Source organism: Bubalus bubalis, chromosome 8 (genome assembly GCF_019923935.1).
Source record: "Bubalus bubalis isolate 160015118507 breed Murrah chromosome 8, NDDB_SH_1, whole genome shotgun sequence".
NCBI lineage: Eukaryota > Metazoa > Chordata > Mammalia > Artiodactyla > Bovidae > Bubalus > Bubalus bubalis.
Genome location: NC_059164.1, coordinates 9,307,561 through 9,322,001, shown reverse-complemented (window position 1 = coordinate 9,322,001; position 14,441 = coordinate 9,307,561). Strand labels below are relative to the sequence as shown.

Below are 14,441 nucleotides of genomic sequence, written 5' to 3'. Positions count from 1 at the left end.
AATGAGTTTGATTAAAATTTATGGTTGAATACACTTAAATTCTTGTATAAATTACATATAAATCTGATTCAGCCAATTTCTAGGATAATGAAAAATACAGGAAATTTTGCTCATATAAGAACTCCAGAAAATGTTAAATTACAATAAAGTAAAATGAAATTGTTCAGTACTTAGAAGGACTTCAAAGAAAAGATTTTTCACATGTAAATACAGAGGGCTATACAACTCACAGCAAATGAATAAAACTAACTACAACTAATTACACTCAGAATAATGAAATAGTGATTATTCTACCATAATACCATTACATTTATTTTCTTCTACTGTAAATAATTCAAAACAAGGCTGAAAACATGAACTGTTTATGACTACTGTATTTGGAAAGAGGTTATAATAAAGATCACAGGTATTTACTACTGAAGCAATGTGAGGTGGGTAGGGGAAAGACAAGAAAACAATCACTTAATTTGGAGTATGAAATCTCAAACTAGCTGTGTAATTGTAACTACCCTTCTAATGCCTCAGGTTACGTCTATACAGTAAAAGGAAACAACCATTTCTTAAGGACAATAGTCAGGATTATGAGAGCTACTTATTTAAGTACCTACCACAGACCTTGGCTAGTATGCTTAATAAATGCTAGTTTTGTTCCATTCCAATAAATGTTTCTGAATCCAGTCTTCAGTCATTATCAAAACCAGTCATAAAGGAAACAGCCTATGCAAAGGAAGGTATGAAACAAAAGGTTTATTCAATTGGTGAGTACTGCTAATAGAAAATAAAACTGAAAATAGGTTGTGGCCAGACTAAGAAATGTGTCCTTTAACGGGTAAAGAATGGATGAAAGTGAAAGTGAAAATCACTCAAAGAGTAAGAAATATGTCTTTCCCTAATTTCCTGATTATCCTTTAATTGTGAATGGCTCTATAATTTTTTTTTCTTCTTCATTTGGTGGCTCAGAGGTTAAAGCGTCTGCCTCCAATGCGGGAGACCCGGGTTCGATCCCTGGGTTGGGAAGATCCCCTGGAGAAGGAAATGGCAACCCACTCCAGTATTCTTGCCTGGAGAATCCCATGGATGGAGGAGCCGGGTGGGCTACAGTCCACGGGGTTGCAAAGAGTCGGACATGACTGAGCGACTTCCCTTTCACTTTCTATAATTTTTGCTTTTAATAAGAAAGAAATATGTCTTTCTTATTCTTTATTTTTTGTGGATATAAGGTAACACTTCAATAGTATATGTGACATTTAAACTACACCTCCACTTGTATTAATTAATGTTTGCACTCAGGGATTTTTGTTTACAATGAATTATACTATGGCTCAAATTTTAAAAATTATAGTAAGAGGGTTAAGCTCAAGAGTCATATGTTAGAGGGGTGAAGGTACATAGAACCAGCTGCTACAATAAGTAACCTTACAAGGGAGTGTAAGATTCCTCAATAGACTCTTCCAGTTGGACACTATATTTCTAAAGGTTATCTTTAGTACCAGTTAAATTAAGAGTAGGAGCCAATTATTTTGTTGAGGCCAACCTTCAGCCCATAATAATGACTTTAAAAATAGTTTACTTTTGTAGTAAAAGGTAACATATTAGGAGATAGATATTTATTTTTAAACAACTTCATCTTCTATAAAGGATTTCTGGGAGTAGTTTATTAATTTAAGCGCACTTGAGTTTTTGAGGCAGTTTATTAACCTATGAATGAGGAAACTGGGAGACATGCACTGAATCACAGAAGCAGAAAAGACTATATTTAAATCATACCAGCCTATCTTTCCAAATAGGAAAGCTTTTGAACATTCATGGGTTGTTGCTTGCCTTCATCATTATCTTATTGCTCTTGTCCAAGTCTAATGCTTCAGTAAGACTGAAATTTATACTACAGAATGTAGAGTTTACAGTACCTCTAAACCAAGCAAGGTTTAGTGCCGGTATCAGCACACTTTTCCCATAAAAGACCAGATAGTAAAATATCTACTTGTGAGTCATATGGCTCCCTGAGTCATATGATCTGTCTTAAGTACTCAACTCGGCTGTTACAGCTTGATGGCCATAGGCAGTATCTAATCGTAGAATAGCTGTGGTTGTGTTCTATAAATTTCATTTACAAAAGTAAGATCCGAGATGTGGTCCATGAGCTGTAGGTTGGTAGACAACCCCTGATGTGGTGGAAGGAAAATAGCAGGTTTGGAATCCCACATCTACTTGTTAGTACTAATAACACAAATCATTTAACCTCTCTGTACCTTAATTTTTTCTTATGTAAAAAAGGTATAAGGCCACCTACCCTGCGGAATTGTCAAGATTACCTAGGTTAAGTATGTAATACAATGCATAGTAGGTACTCACTAAATTTTATCTCCTTCTCCTATCTGCAAGCCATTGGTTAAGAGTTGCTGCCTTTAAAGAACTCAATACTCGAATTCTTTTCAAAAGACAGTGAAACCTTAAGAAAAATGTCACCTACTCTAAGTTTTATATAAGAACTGATATGTACCTGGTAGTCTAAACTTCATCATTTATTAGGGGTCTGACCTTTGACAAGATAAAAACTATGTATTTTTTTCAACAGTCTTCTGAATCAAAGTTAACTCCTCTTTCACTAATTTTCTAGGTCACTGCCAGTATTAACAAAGGTCTCTCCAGTGTAACTGCACTTACAAATACTAAGTGAAAGGTATACAAAATTTAGAACAAAGCCAGCGCAGGAGACAGAATCTCACACTGGAGGTACATGGAAAACACACACATACACACATAAACATATATAAGGCAGGGAGCAGGAGGTCTTTTGGAAAAGACCCTGATGCAGGAAAAGACTGAAAGCAGGAGGAGAAGGGGATGACAGAGGATGAGATGGTTGGATGGCATCACCAACCAGATGGACATGGGTTTGGGTGGACTCCGGGAGTTGGTGATGGACAGCGAGGCCTGGCGTTCTGTGGTTCATGGGGTCGCAAAGAGTCGGACACGACTGAGCAACTGAACTGAACTGAGGAGGTCTTACTCCAAAATGTTGCTACAAATGCAATATAGTTAAGTGATTTGGGAATTAGCTTGCCTAATTGCATATTAAATTGAAGTCAAGTGTGGCTTTAATCTTGGTGGCTTCCTGCAAGAAGTTCATGAACATCTATCTGCAGTCTACAGCAAAACTTGTGGGTATTAGAGATTATTATCAAAATGATCTGAGCTGAGAAAAACCTCTTAACTAAGACAGCAACTTCCCTGTAAGATGTATTCCAGAAATAAAATGTCCAGACAAACATGAAAGTATTATGCTGACAGCTCTGGAAAACTCGCTGCGGCAGTTTGGCTGCCCGAGGTTTCTGAGCAACCAAGGAAAGAGATCATCTAGCAAATTCTGGCTGCTGCTGGATACCATTTATATCTATACAGCTTTCACTGTATGGAAAAGGATGCTGCAGTTAGTAAAGAAAGAAGTGAAAACAGCTGCAAAGGACAGCAACTGAGTGCCTCTTTTTGCCAAACTGGCAGATGAACACAGAAAACAGCTAGCATGAGGTCCACGGTGGAAAGCTGTTCAAACACGGGATACAACCACTGCATGCAGCATCACTCTTAGAATTATTCTATTTCCTATTAAAACATAATTATCTGCAATGATCAGAGAATTCTAAGTTCTAAACTCCCTGCTAGTAAAATTTTCAAGTAGCTACAATTTTTCTTAGACGGTATTCAGCTTTCATACATTTGACTTTACAACCACTGAAAATATGTAGTGCTCAAAATGAATATTTTGGGCTCTAATGTTAAGATAATGTCAGTGAAGAGCTCAATTTTAGCAACTTTGGCATATCTGGTTTGCTTTCACAATTTTTGAATACCATATTGTCTTTATTTCCTGAACATAGGTAAAAATGTTAAGTTGGAAGCATTTTAGTGTGGTGTGAAGAAATAAAAGTCTTAAAGTTGATGCAACTGAGAAAAAGAATTATTTATGCCTCAAACTGAGGCTGCCTAAACTTAAATCAACTGTATATTCAATTTAAAAAAGAGATAAATGGTTAGAAATTTGTAAACAGATATTATTTTAAGAAGTAATAATTATGAGATGAAAACAAGATAGTGGAATAGAAAAGACTTGAGCTCACCTCATCTAGAACCTACCAAAAAAGATACTGTAGTTCCAAAGACAAAGAAAAAGCCACAATGAGATGGTAGGGGGGCATATTCATAATATAATCAAATCACAACTTGCAAACTGCCAAATAATTATATCATGAAGTTCTCCTACAGAAGAGAAAGTTCTGAACCCCATGTCAGGCACCGCTCTCCGGGAAGGACTCATGCAAGGACTCATGCGCGCTAGGATCTAGGGTGAAGAAGTGACTCCACAGGACCCTGGGAGGTCTTTGAAAGGTCTCCTGAGGAAGCGGGGGTCGGCTGACGCTCACTTGGGGGCAAGGACACAGGGCCAGAGGCCCCAGGGTATGCTCATCGGTGGGGGCTCTCCTGGAGGTCACCATTGTGGCACTGGAACCTTGTCTCACCTGTAGGTGCCAGTGGTGGGATGCCTCAGGCCAAAAAACCAACATGGTGGGAGCACAGCCCTACCAACACCCTGACAGGTGGCCTGAAGTCCTCCTGAACCCACAACTGCCTCTCCACACATCCCTTGACAGAGCCTTGATAACCAGAGGGCTCAGGCACCAGTCCCTGGACCAATCTCATCCACCAGGGAGCACATAATCCAGTAATCATGATACCTACTCAAAGGTGTTGAAAATCTACAGCCACACAAAAACCTGCAAATGGCTATTTTCTGTAGTTGTTTAATCACTCATGCATGTCCAACTCTTTGCAACCCCATGGACTGTAGCCTGCCAGGCTTCTCTGTCCATGTGATTGTCCAGGCAACAATACTAGAGTGGGCTGCTATTTCCTTCTCCAGGGGATTTTCCTGACCCAGGAATGGAACCCGTGTCTCCTGCACTCGCAGGCAGATTCATTACTGTTGAGCAACCAGGGGAGCCCACTTGGATGTCTACGGCAGCTCTGTTCATAACTACCAAAAACTTGGGAGCAAATAAGATGCCCTTAAGTGAGTAAATGAATAAATTAACTGTGGTACATGCAGACAATGGTATAGAATTCAGCACTATAAAGAAATGAGCTATCAAATCATGAAAACACACGAGGAACCTTAATTGTACATTAGTAATAAAGAGAAGCCAAAAGGCTACAGACCACAAGATTCCAACTACATGATATTCTGGAAAAAGATAAAACTATCCAGTTTTAAAAAGATGAGTGATCACCAGGGCTGGGGACAAGGGAAGGCTGAATTGCTAAGAGTCGGACACGACTGAGTGACTTCACTTTCACTTTTCACTTTCCTGCATTGGAGAAGGAAATGGAAACCCACTCCAGTGTTCTTGCCTGGAGAATCCCAGGGACGGGGGAGCCTGGTGGGCTGCCGTCTATGGGTTGCACAGAGTCGGACACGACTAAAGTGACTTAGCAGCAGCAGTAGCAGCAGTGAATTTTTAAGGTATTGAAAGTATGTTGTGTGATATTCTAATGATGGAATATCATTATATTAACAATATAAATAATACATGCATATTATAATAATAATTAATATATTATTTATACATGTCTATATTATTAATACACGTATCCAAATCTACAGAATGTTAAACACTTAAGAGTGAATCCAAAGGTACACTGGATTTTGAGTGATTCTGTCGTGTTAACGTAGGTTCGCCAGCTTAACAAGTGGGCCATTCTGGTGAGTAACGCTGATAATGGAGGGGGCCATGCATGCATGGGGTTAGGGGTGTGTGGGAAACCTCAGTGTCTTCCCTTTAATTTTGCTGTGAAACTATAAAGCCCTAAACAAGAGATTCTTAAAAAAAAAAAAAAGACCAGAATCCTAATCTTTATGTTAATCTCTGGGCATTTGCTTCCTTGACAATATAATGAACACGAGTTACTGTGAAAAATAAAACTGAAAGTAAAGTATTTAGCACAGTGACTAATAAAGAAGGCATTTCATTAGTCTGCGTACTTTCCCCTGGGTGTGTGTGCATGTGTGTGTGCATTTCCCAGAAGCCATTTCATAATTACTTATTGGTTCAGAACTTTAGGACAGTTGAAAGAGTTAGAAATTTAACCACCAGATAGGTTGTAAATGACTGTCCAAATCTAAGTTGTGAGAAAACTTCCAAATAATATTTTATCATTATGTACTTATAATTCATTTCTGAATAGTGCTGGAAACTAAAATTACTTAAGTAAACCATACACATGCATTAAAAAGAAACAAACAGAAAAGACAAGGAAATATATGCCAAGGACATAGGATAAACTTATGTTAGTCTTTTATGACAACTAAATTAAGGAATCTAAATAACATTAGATAAGATTTCTAAAATTTATAGGGAACTCACAGAACAATCAATCCACATTCACTGCTGGTGTGCCTATGTGATATAGTTTCCATAATGAAGGGATATTTTACCTCACTTGAAAAATGTTAGGTTAAAATTAGTTCATTTTAAACCAAAATTTTCATTAGTTCAGTTCAGTTGCTCAGTCTTGTCTGACTCTTTGCGACCCCATGGACTGCAGTACTCCGGGCTTGCCTGTCCATCACCAACTCCCGGACTTTACTCAAACTCATGTCCATGGAGTCGGTGATGCCCTCCAACCATCTCATCCTCAGTCGTCCCCTTCTCCTCCCGCCTTCAATCTTTCCCAGCATCAGGGTCTTTTCCAGTGAGTCAGTTCTTCACATCAGGTGGCCAAAGTATTTACACATACTTATAAGTATACTTATAAGTATTTCATACTTTTACAAAAATGACAAATATATTATTTAATATTGTTAAAAAGGTTTATTCCCCATTATCAAGATCCTAATTTTAATTTAGGGTGTTCTGCCCACAGGAAATTCAAGACTAAGAGGAAATCAATTCTTTTTATGCAAACTAATGTTCTCTCAAGGTTTTCCTATTAAAAATGAGCTTAAAACTTCACAATGATTCTTATAATTTACAATGTTAGAAAGCTCTAGGGAAAATTTTAAAAATTAGAAGAAACAGTAACACTGAAAGTATGTGAGTACCTAAAATCTATGACTTTAAACAGTATATTCTAAATATACATCACTAGTATTAGAATTATGCTACACATAAATGATTCTTTTAATTGTTATTATCATAGTTTTTATTTACTATGTTGAGTATAAGTCGAAAGTATGGTACTGTCTGGTCTTTCTAACTTCTGAAACTATGTATGCATGTTAAAAACTGAATCAAATTTCAATTTTTGGAGTTTTAAATTTTGTAACATTTAAAGATAAACATCTAATCTCTCAGTATTGGAAAGTTATTAGCACCATCCACTATAGAACCATACGAAGAGAAGTGGAGAAAACAAAAGAAGGGAAGCTGCTGGTTTTCCTCTCCTGTCTTTATTCACAGTAAGCTATCTGAAGATCACCAACAGGGACAAGGATGAGTGATTGATAATCTCTGATGTCAACACCCTGCTTACATTTTCAAGTGAGAGGGAAACCCAGGGGGTAACAAAGCTTGGATCTTGCTTGCTGATCATCCTCCAGATAAAAGTGAGATAAATAAAAACATCATTGTTTTTCTATTTCCCAAATATAAAATGGATCTCTTTTCCAAAATTTCATTTTCAGTTCTTTGTATGGAACTTAAAACCTTATTTTAGAAACTGCTTCATTTTATTTCTAGAGCATATCTAAAGAAAGTTATTTCAATGCATGAAAATTCATAAACTAAGTGTTCATAACTCAAGAAATAACAGAACTTACAATCTCCTCAAAAAAGAAAAATCACTAGAAATACCTATAATGCAATAAATGAATTACACTTCAAAATAAAATCACAATGAGTTTTAAGTCTTAAAAAAATCTTTTCAATATCTCTTATCATAAACTAGTCAAATAGAGTATTATTTTAACTTTCAATTTAAGAGGAGAATATATGTCCACTTGAATCTAAAATATACGAAAGAAAATTATTCTAACACTCAAAACACACAAGTAGCTCAACTGCTTTTAAATTTTCAATTTCCAAGAAACTATGAACAAATGTTTCTCAGTTTAGCTTCCAATTAAGTAAATTATGGTAAATCCATTCAACAGAATGCTGGGATACATTAGTTGAAATCATTTTTATAATTTTATATTCTGTGGAAAAAAGCTTTTACCATAAATGTTACATATACTACCATCACCACTTAAAAAATACATATTTATAGAAAAAGACTAAGGAAATATGTATTACCCTATTAACTGTGAAGGGAAGAATTATGCCAACTGTACTTGGAATTCTTCCTCTATTCTTTTTGGCATTAACAAAAAGTATTTAAAACAGATCTACTAACAATGGACATAATAGGGAGAACTTGACAAGAATACAGTAACAGTAGGATTTTAACACTCCACTTACCATCAATGGACACATGATCCAAACAGAAAACCAACTGGGACACAATGGCATTACATAACAAACTAGACCAGTTGTACTTAACAGTTACAAAATATTCCATCCAAAATCAGCAAGATACATACTCAAGTTCACATGGAATGCTCTCCAGAATAGGTCATCAGGCAAGTCCCAATGAATTTAAAAGGACAGAAATCATATCAAGCATCTTTTCTGATCTCAACAGTATAAAACCAGAAATCAAATACAGGAAGAAAAATGGGAAAAACAAAAACAAATAGAGACTATACACCTCAGAAAACAAGAAAAATCTCAAATAGACAAGCTAAACTATCACGTAAAAGAATTAGAAAAAGAACAGACAAAACTGAAAGTCAGCGGAAGGAAGGAAACAGTAAAGATCAGAGACAAAAAAAACCAAACAAACTAGAGAACCCCTCTACCGAGAAAGGAAAAGAACAACGAAATGAGGAGTTCTTTTTTTCAAAGATAAAATAATTAAGCCTTTAGACAGGTTCGTTAAGAAAAGACAGAGGACCCCAATAACAAAATAATAGGTGAAAGAGGAGAAATTACAATCAGTATCACAGAAACATAAACAATCATAAGAGAATACTATGAAGAGGTAAATGCCAACAAATTCAGCAACCTGGAAGAAATGGATAAATTCCTGGAAACACACAATCTTGCAAAACTGAATTAGGAAGAAACAGATAATTTGAATAGACTGATACTAGTATTAAAACGGAGAAGGCAATGGCACCCCACTCCAGCACTCTTGCCTGGAAAATCCCATGGACGGAGGAGCCTGGTGGGCTGCCGTCTACGGGGTCACACAGAGTTGGACATGACTGAAGCATCTTAGCAGTAGCAGCAGTATTAAAACTGAATCAGTAATCAAAAACCTCCCAACAAAGAAAAGTCCAGAACCAGACAGCTTCCCAGGTGAAGTCTACCAAACATATAAAGAAGAGTTAATACCTACCTAGCCATCTCAAATTATTCGGAAAAACTGAGGAGAAGGTCACACTTTCAAGTCCATTCTAAAGTCCACCACTACAGATATCAAAACCAGACAAAGACACTATGAAAAGGAAAATTATTTCAATATCCTTGATAAATATAGAGGTAAAAATCCTAAACAAAATATTAGCAAACCAAATTCAACAATATACAAAAAGGACCATAAATCATGGTCAAGTGGGATTCATTCTGGGGATGGAAAGATGTTTCAATATCTACAAATCAACCAATGGGATGAATCACGTTAACAAAACAAAAAATAAAAGTCACATGATCATCTCAACAGGTACAGACAGACCACCTGACAAAATTCAACTTCCCTTCATGAGAAAAACCCTCAACAAAGTTGGCATGGAGGGAACATATCTCAACATAACAAAGTCCATTTATAACAAACCCACAGCTAATTCATATTAAATGGCAAAAGTAAAAAAACAATCCCAGTGACCACTGCATCAAAAAGAATGAAATACCTAGAAATAAACACACTAAGAAAGAAAAAACCACAGTCTGAAAACTATAAGACACTGATAAACGAAACAGACGATGATACAAATAAATGGAAAGGCATTCATATTCATAGACTGGAAAGATTAACATTGTTTAAAGGTCCATAAACCTAAAGCAATCCTTATCAAAACAACTCTTGACAAATGTCACAAAACTAGAACAAAAAATCCTAAAATTTTCTGGAACAGAATCACAAAAGGCCCCAAATAGTCAAAGTAATCGTGAGAAAAAAGAGCAAACCTGGAGGTATCACACTCCCTTAACTTCAGATTATACTAAATGCTACAGAATGAAAAAAAAAAAAAGCTAAGGCTCAGTTCAGCTCAGTCGTGTCTAACTCCTTGTGACCCAATGGACTGCAGCACGCCAGGCCTCCCTGTCCATCACCAACTCACAGAGTTTACTCAAATTCATGTCCATTGAGTCGTTGATGCCATCAAACCATCTCATCCTCTGTTGTCTCCTCCTGCCTTCAATCTTTCCCAGCATCAGGGTCTCTTCAAATGAGTCAGTTCTTTGCATCAGGTGGCCAAAGTATTGGAGTTTCAGCTTCAGCATCAGTCCTTCCAATGAATATTCAGGACTGATTTCCTTTAGGATGGATTGGTTGGAATTCCTTGCAGTCCAAGAGACTCTCGAGAGTCTTCTCCAACACCACAGTTCAAAGGCATCCATTCTTCGGCACTCAGCTTTCTTTATAGTCCAACTCTGACATCCATACATGACTACTGGAAGTCATAGCTTTGACTAGATGGACCTTTGTTGGCAAAGTAATGTCTCTAGTTTTTAATATGCCGTCTAGGTTGGTTATAACTTTCCTTCCAAGGAGTAAGCATCTTTTAATTTCATGGCTGGAGTCACCATCTGCAATGATTTTGGAGCCCCCAAATATAAAGTCTGTCATTGTTTCCTCTGTTTCCCCATCTATTTCCCATGAAGTGATGGGAACAGATGCCATGATCTTAGATTTCTGAATATTGAGCTTTAAGCCAACTTTTTCACTCTCCTCTTTCACTTTCATCAAGAGGCTCTTTAGTTCTTCTTCACTTTCTGCCATAAGGGTGGTGTCATCTTCATACCTGGGGTTATTGATATTTCTCCCGGTGATCCTGATTCCAGCTTGTACTTCATCCAGCCGAGTGTTTCTCATGATGTACTCTGAATATAAGTTAAATAAGCAGGGTGACAATATATAGCCTTGATGTACTCCTTTTCCTATTTGGAACCAGTCTGTTGTTGCATGTCCAGTTCTAACTGTTGCTTCCTGACCTGCATACAGGTTTCTCAAGAGGCAGGTCAGGTGGTCTGGTATTCCCATCTCTTGAAGAATTTTCCACAGTTTATTGTGCTCCACACAGTCAAAGGCTTTGGCATAGTCAATAAAGCAGATGTAGATGTTTTTCACGAACTCTCTTGCTTTTTTGATAATCCAGCGGATGTTGGCAATTTGGTCTCTGGTTCCTCTGCCTTTTCTAAAACCAGCTTGAACATCTGGAAGTTCACGGTTCACGTATTGCTGAAGCCTGGCTTGGAGAATTTTGAGCATTACTTACTAGCATGTGAGATGAGTGCAATTGTGCGGTAGTTTGAGCATTCTTTGTCATTGCCTTTCTTTGGGATTGGAATGAAAACTGACCTCTTCCAGTCCTGTGGCCACTGCTAAGTTTTCCAAATTTGCTGGCATATTGAGTGCAGCACTTTCACAGCATCATCTTTCAGGATTTGAAATAGCTCAACTGGAATTCCATCACCTACACTAGCTATGTTCTTAGTGATGCTTAATAAGCAGCACTTGACTTCACATTCCAGGATGTCTAGCTCTAGGTGAATGATCACACCATTGTGATTATCTGGGTCATGAAGATCTTTTTCGTACAGTTCTTCTGTGTATTCTTGCCACCTCTTCTTAATATTTTCTGCTTCTGTTAGGTCCATGGACTGCCCATCAGAACAAGACCCAGTTTCCCCCTCAGTCAGTCTCTCCCATCAGGAAACTTCCATAAGCCTCTTATCCTTCTCAGAGGGCAGACAGACTAAAAACCACAAAAAACTAACCAGTGTAATCACATTGACCACAGCCTTGCTTAACCATCCATGGGATATTCCAAGCAAGAATACTGGACTGGGTTGCCATTTCCTTCTCCAGGAGATCTTCCCAACCCAGGGATTCAATCCAGGGCTCCTGCACTGTAGGCAGACGCTTTACCGTCTGAGCCACCAGGGAAGTCCAGCATAAAAATCAGACACAGATCAATGGAAAAGAGTAGAGAGCCCAGAGAGAAACTCATGCACTTATTGTTAATTAACTGATGATAAAGAAAGCAAGGCAATGCCAAAGAATGCTCAAACTACTGCACAATTGCACTCATCTCACATGCTAGTAAAGTAATTCTCAAAATTCTGCAAGCCAGGCTTCAGCAATACGTGGACCGTGAACTTCCAGATGTTCAAGCTGGTTTTAGAAAAGGCAGAGGAACCAGAGACCAAATTGCCAACATCCGCTGTATCATCAAAAAAGCAAGAGAGTTCCAAAAAAACATATATTTCTGCTTTATTGACCTATGCCAAAGCCTTTGACTGTGTGGATCACAATAAACTGTGGAAAATTCTTCAAGAGATGGGAATACCAGACCACCTCTCCTGCCTCTTGAGAAATTTGCATGCAGGTCAGGAAGCAACAGTTAGAACTGGACATGAACAACAGACTGGTTCCAAATAGGAAAAGGAGTACATCAAGGCTGTATATTGTCACCCTGTTTATTTAACTTCTATGCAGAGTACATCATGAGAAACGCTGGACTGGAAGAAGCACAAGCTGGAATCAAGATTGCCGGGAGAAATATCAGTAACCTCAGATATGCAGATGACACCACCCTTATGGCAGAAAGTGAAAAGGAACTCAAAAGCCTCTTGATGAAGGTGAAAGAGGAGACTGAAAAAGTTGGCTTAAAACTCAACATTCAGAAAACGAAGATCATGGCATCTGTTCCCATCACTTCATGTGAAATAGATGGGGAAACAGTGGAAACAGTGTCCGACTTTCTTTTTTTGGGCTCCAAAATCACTGCAGGTGATTGCAGCCATGAAATTAAAAGACACTTACTCCTTGGAAGAAAAATTATGACCAACCTAGATAGCATATTCAAGAGCAGAGACATTACTTTGCCAACAAAGGTCCGTCTAGTCAAGGCTATGGTTTTTCCAGTGGTCATGTATGGATGTGAGAGTTGGACTGTGAAGAAAGCTGAGCACCGAAGAATTGATGCTTTTGAACTGTGGTGTTGGAGAAGACTCTTGAGAGTCCCTTGGAATGCAAGGAGATCTAACCAGTCCATTCTGAAGGAGATCAGCTCTGGGATTTCTTTGGAAGGAATGATGCTAAAGCTGAAACTGCAGTACTTTGGCCACCTCATGCGAAGAGTTGACTCATTGGAAAAGACTCTGATGCTGGGAGGGGTTGGGGGCAGGAGGAGAAGGGACGACAGAGGATGAGATGGCTGGACTGCATCACTGACTTGATGGACATGAGTCTGAGTGAACTCCAGGAGTTGGTGATGGACAGGTAGGCCTGGCGTGCTATGATTCATGGGGTTGCAAAGAGTCGGATACGACTGAGCAACTGAACTGAACTGAACTGAAAGAAAGCAAGAATATATAATGGGGAAAAAACAATCTAGTCAAATAAGTAGTGTCAGGAAAACTGGACAGATAAAAGAATGAAATTAGAATATTTTATTGCACCATATACAGGATAACTCAAAATGGATTAAAGGCCTGAAAATATAACCTAGAAGAAAATACACAATGTACTCTGACATAAATCTTAACCATGTTTTTTTGAATCTGTTTTTTCGGGCAAAAGAAACAAAAGAAAAAATAAACAAACGGGACCTAATTAAATGTACAGGCTTTTGCACAGCAAGGGAAACCATCAATAAACCCAAGAGTTCCCACTGAATAAGAGAATATATTTCCAAATGGTATGTGTGATATGAGAGTAATGTCCAAGATATATAAATAGCTAATAAAACTCAATATTGAAAAAACAATTAAAACATGGGCAGAAGACCTGAATAGACATCTTTCAAAGAAGACATACAGATGATCAACAGGCGCATAAAAAGATGCTTAACATGACTAACCATCAGGGAAATGCAAGTCAAAATTACAGTGCGATATCATCTCACACATGTTGGCATGGTTATCATCCAAAAGATAACAAATAATAAATGCTGGTGAGGATGGAAGAAAGGGAAATGTTGGTGGAAATTTAAATTAGTACATCCACTATGGAAAACAGAATGAAGGTTCCTCAAAAGATTAAGTACAGACTACCATATGATCCAACAATTTGAGACTTGGGTATATATCCAAAGAAAATGGAAACATTAATTTAAAAAGATATATGCACTGCAATTTCACAGCAGCATTATTTATAATAGCCAAGATATAGAAGCA

The 14,441-nt window shown here is 37.7% G+C and overlaps 1 protein-coding gene across 6 annotated transcripts in view; it reads right to left on the bottom strand.

The window, feature by feature from the left end:
* The window catches only part of ANKIB1 (ankyrin repeat and IBR domain containing 1), a 154,813-nt gene that overhangs the window by 100,778 nt on the left and 39,594 nt on the right, over nucleotides 1-14,441 (bottom strand). The window contains exon 2 of one of the 6 annotated variants that reach the window (XM_025290833.3): nucleotides 609-717. The exons of 4 other annotated variants lie outside the window; for them this stretch is intronic. The gene's annotated coding sequence lies outside the window, so the exon portion shown is untranslated. The remainder of the gene's footprint in view (nucleotides 1-608; nucleotides 718-14,441) is intronic. One more of the 6 variants, XM_025290834.3, reaches the window with a different exon arrangement.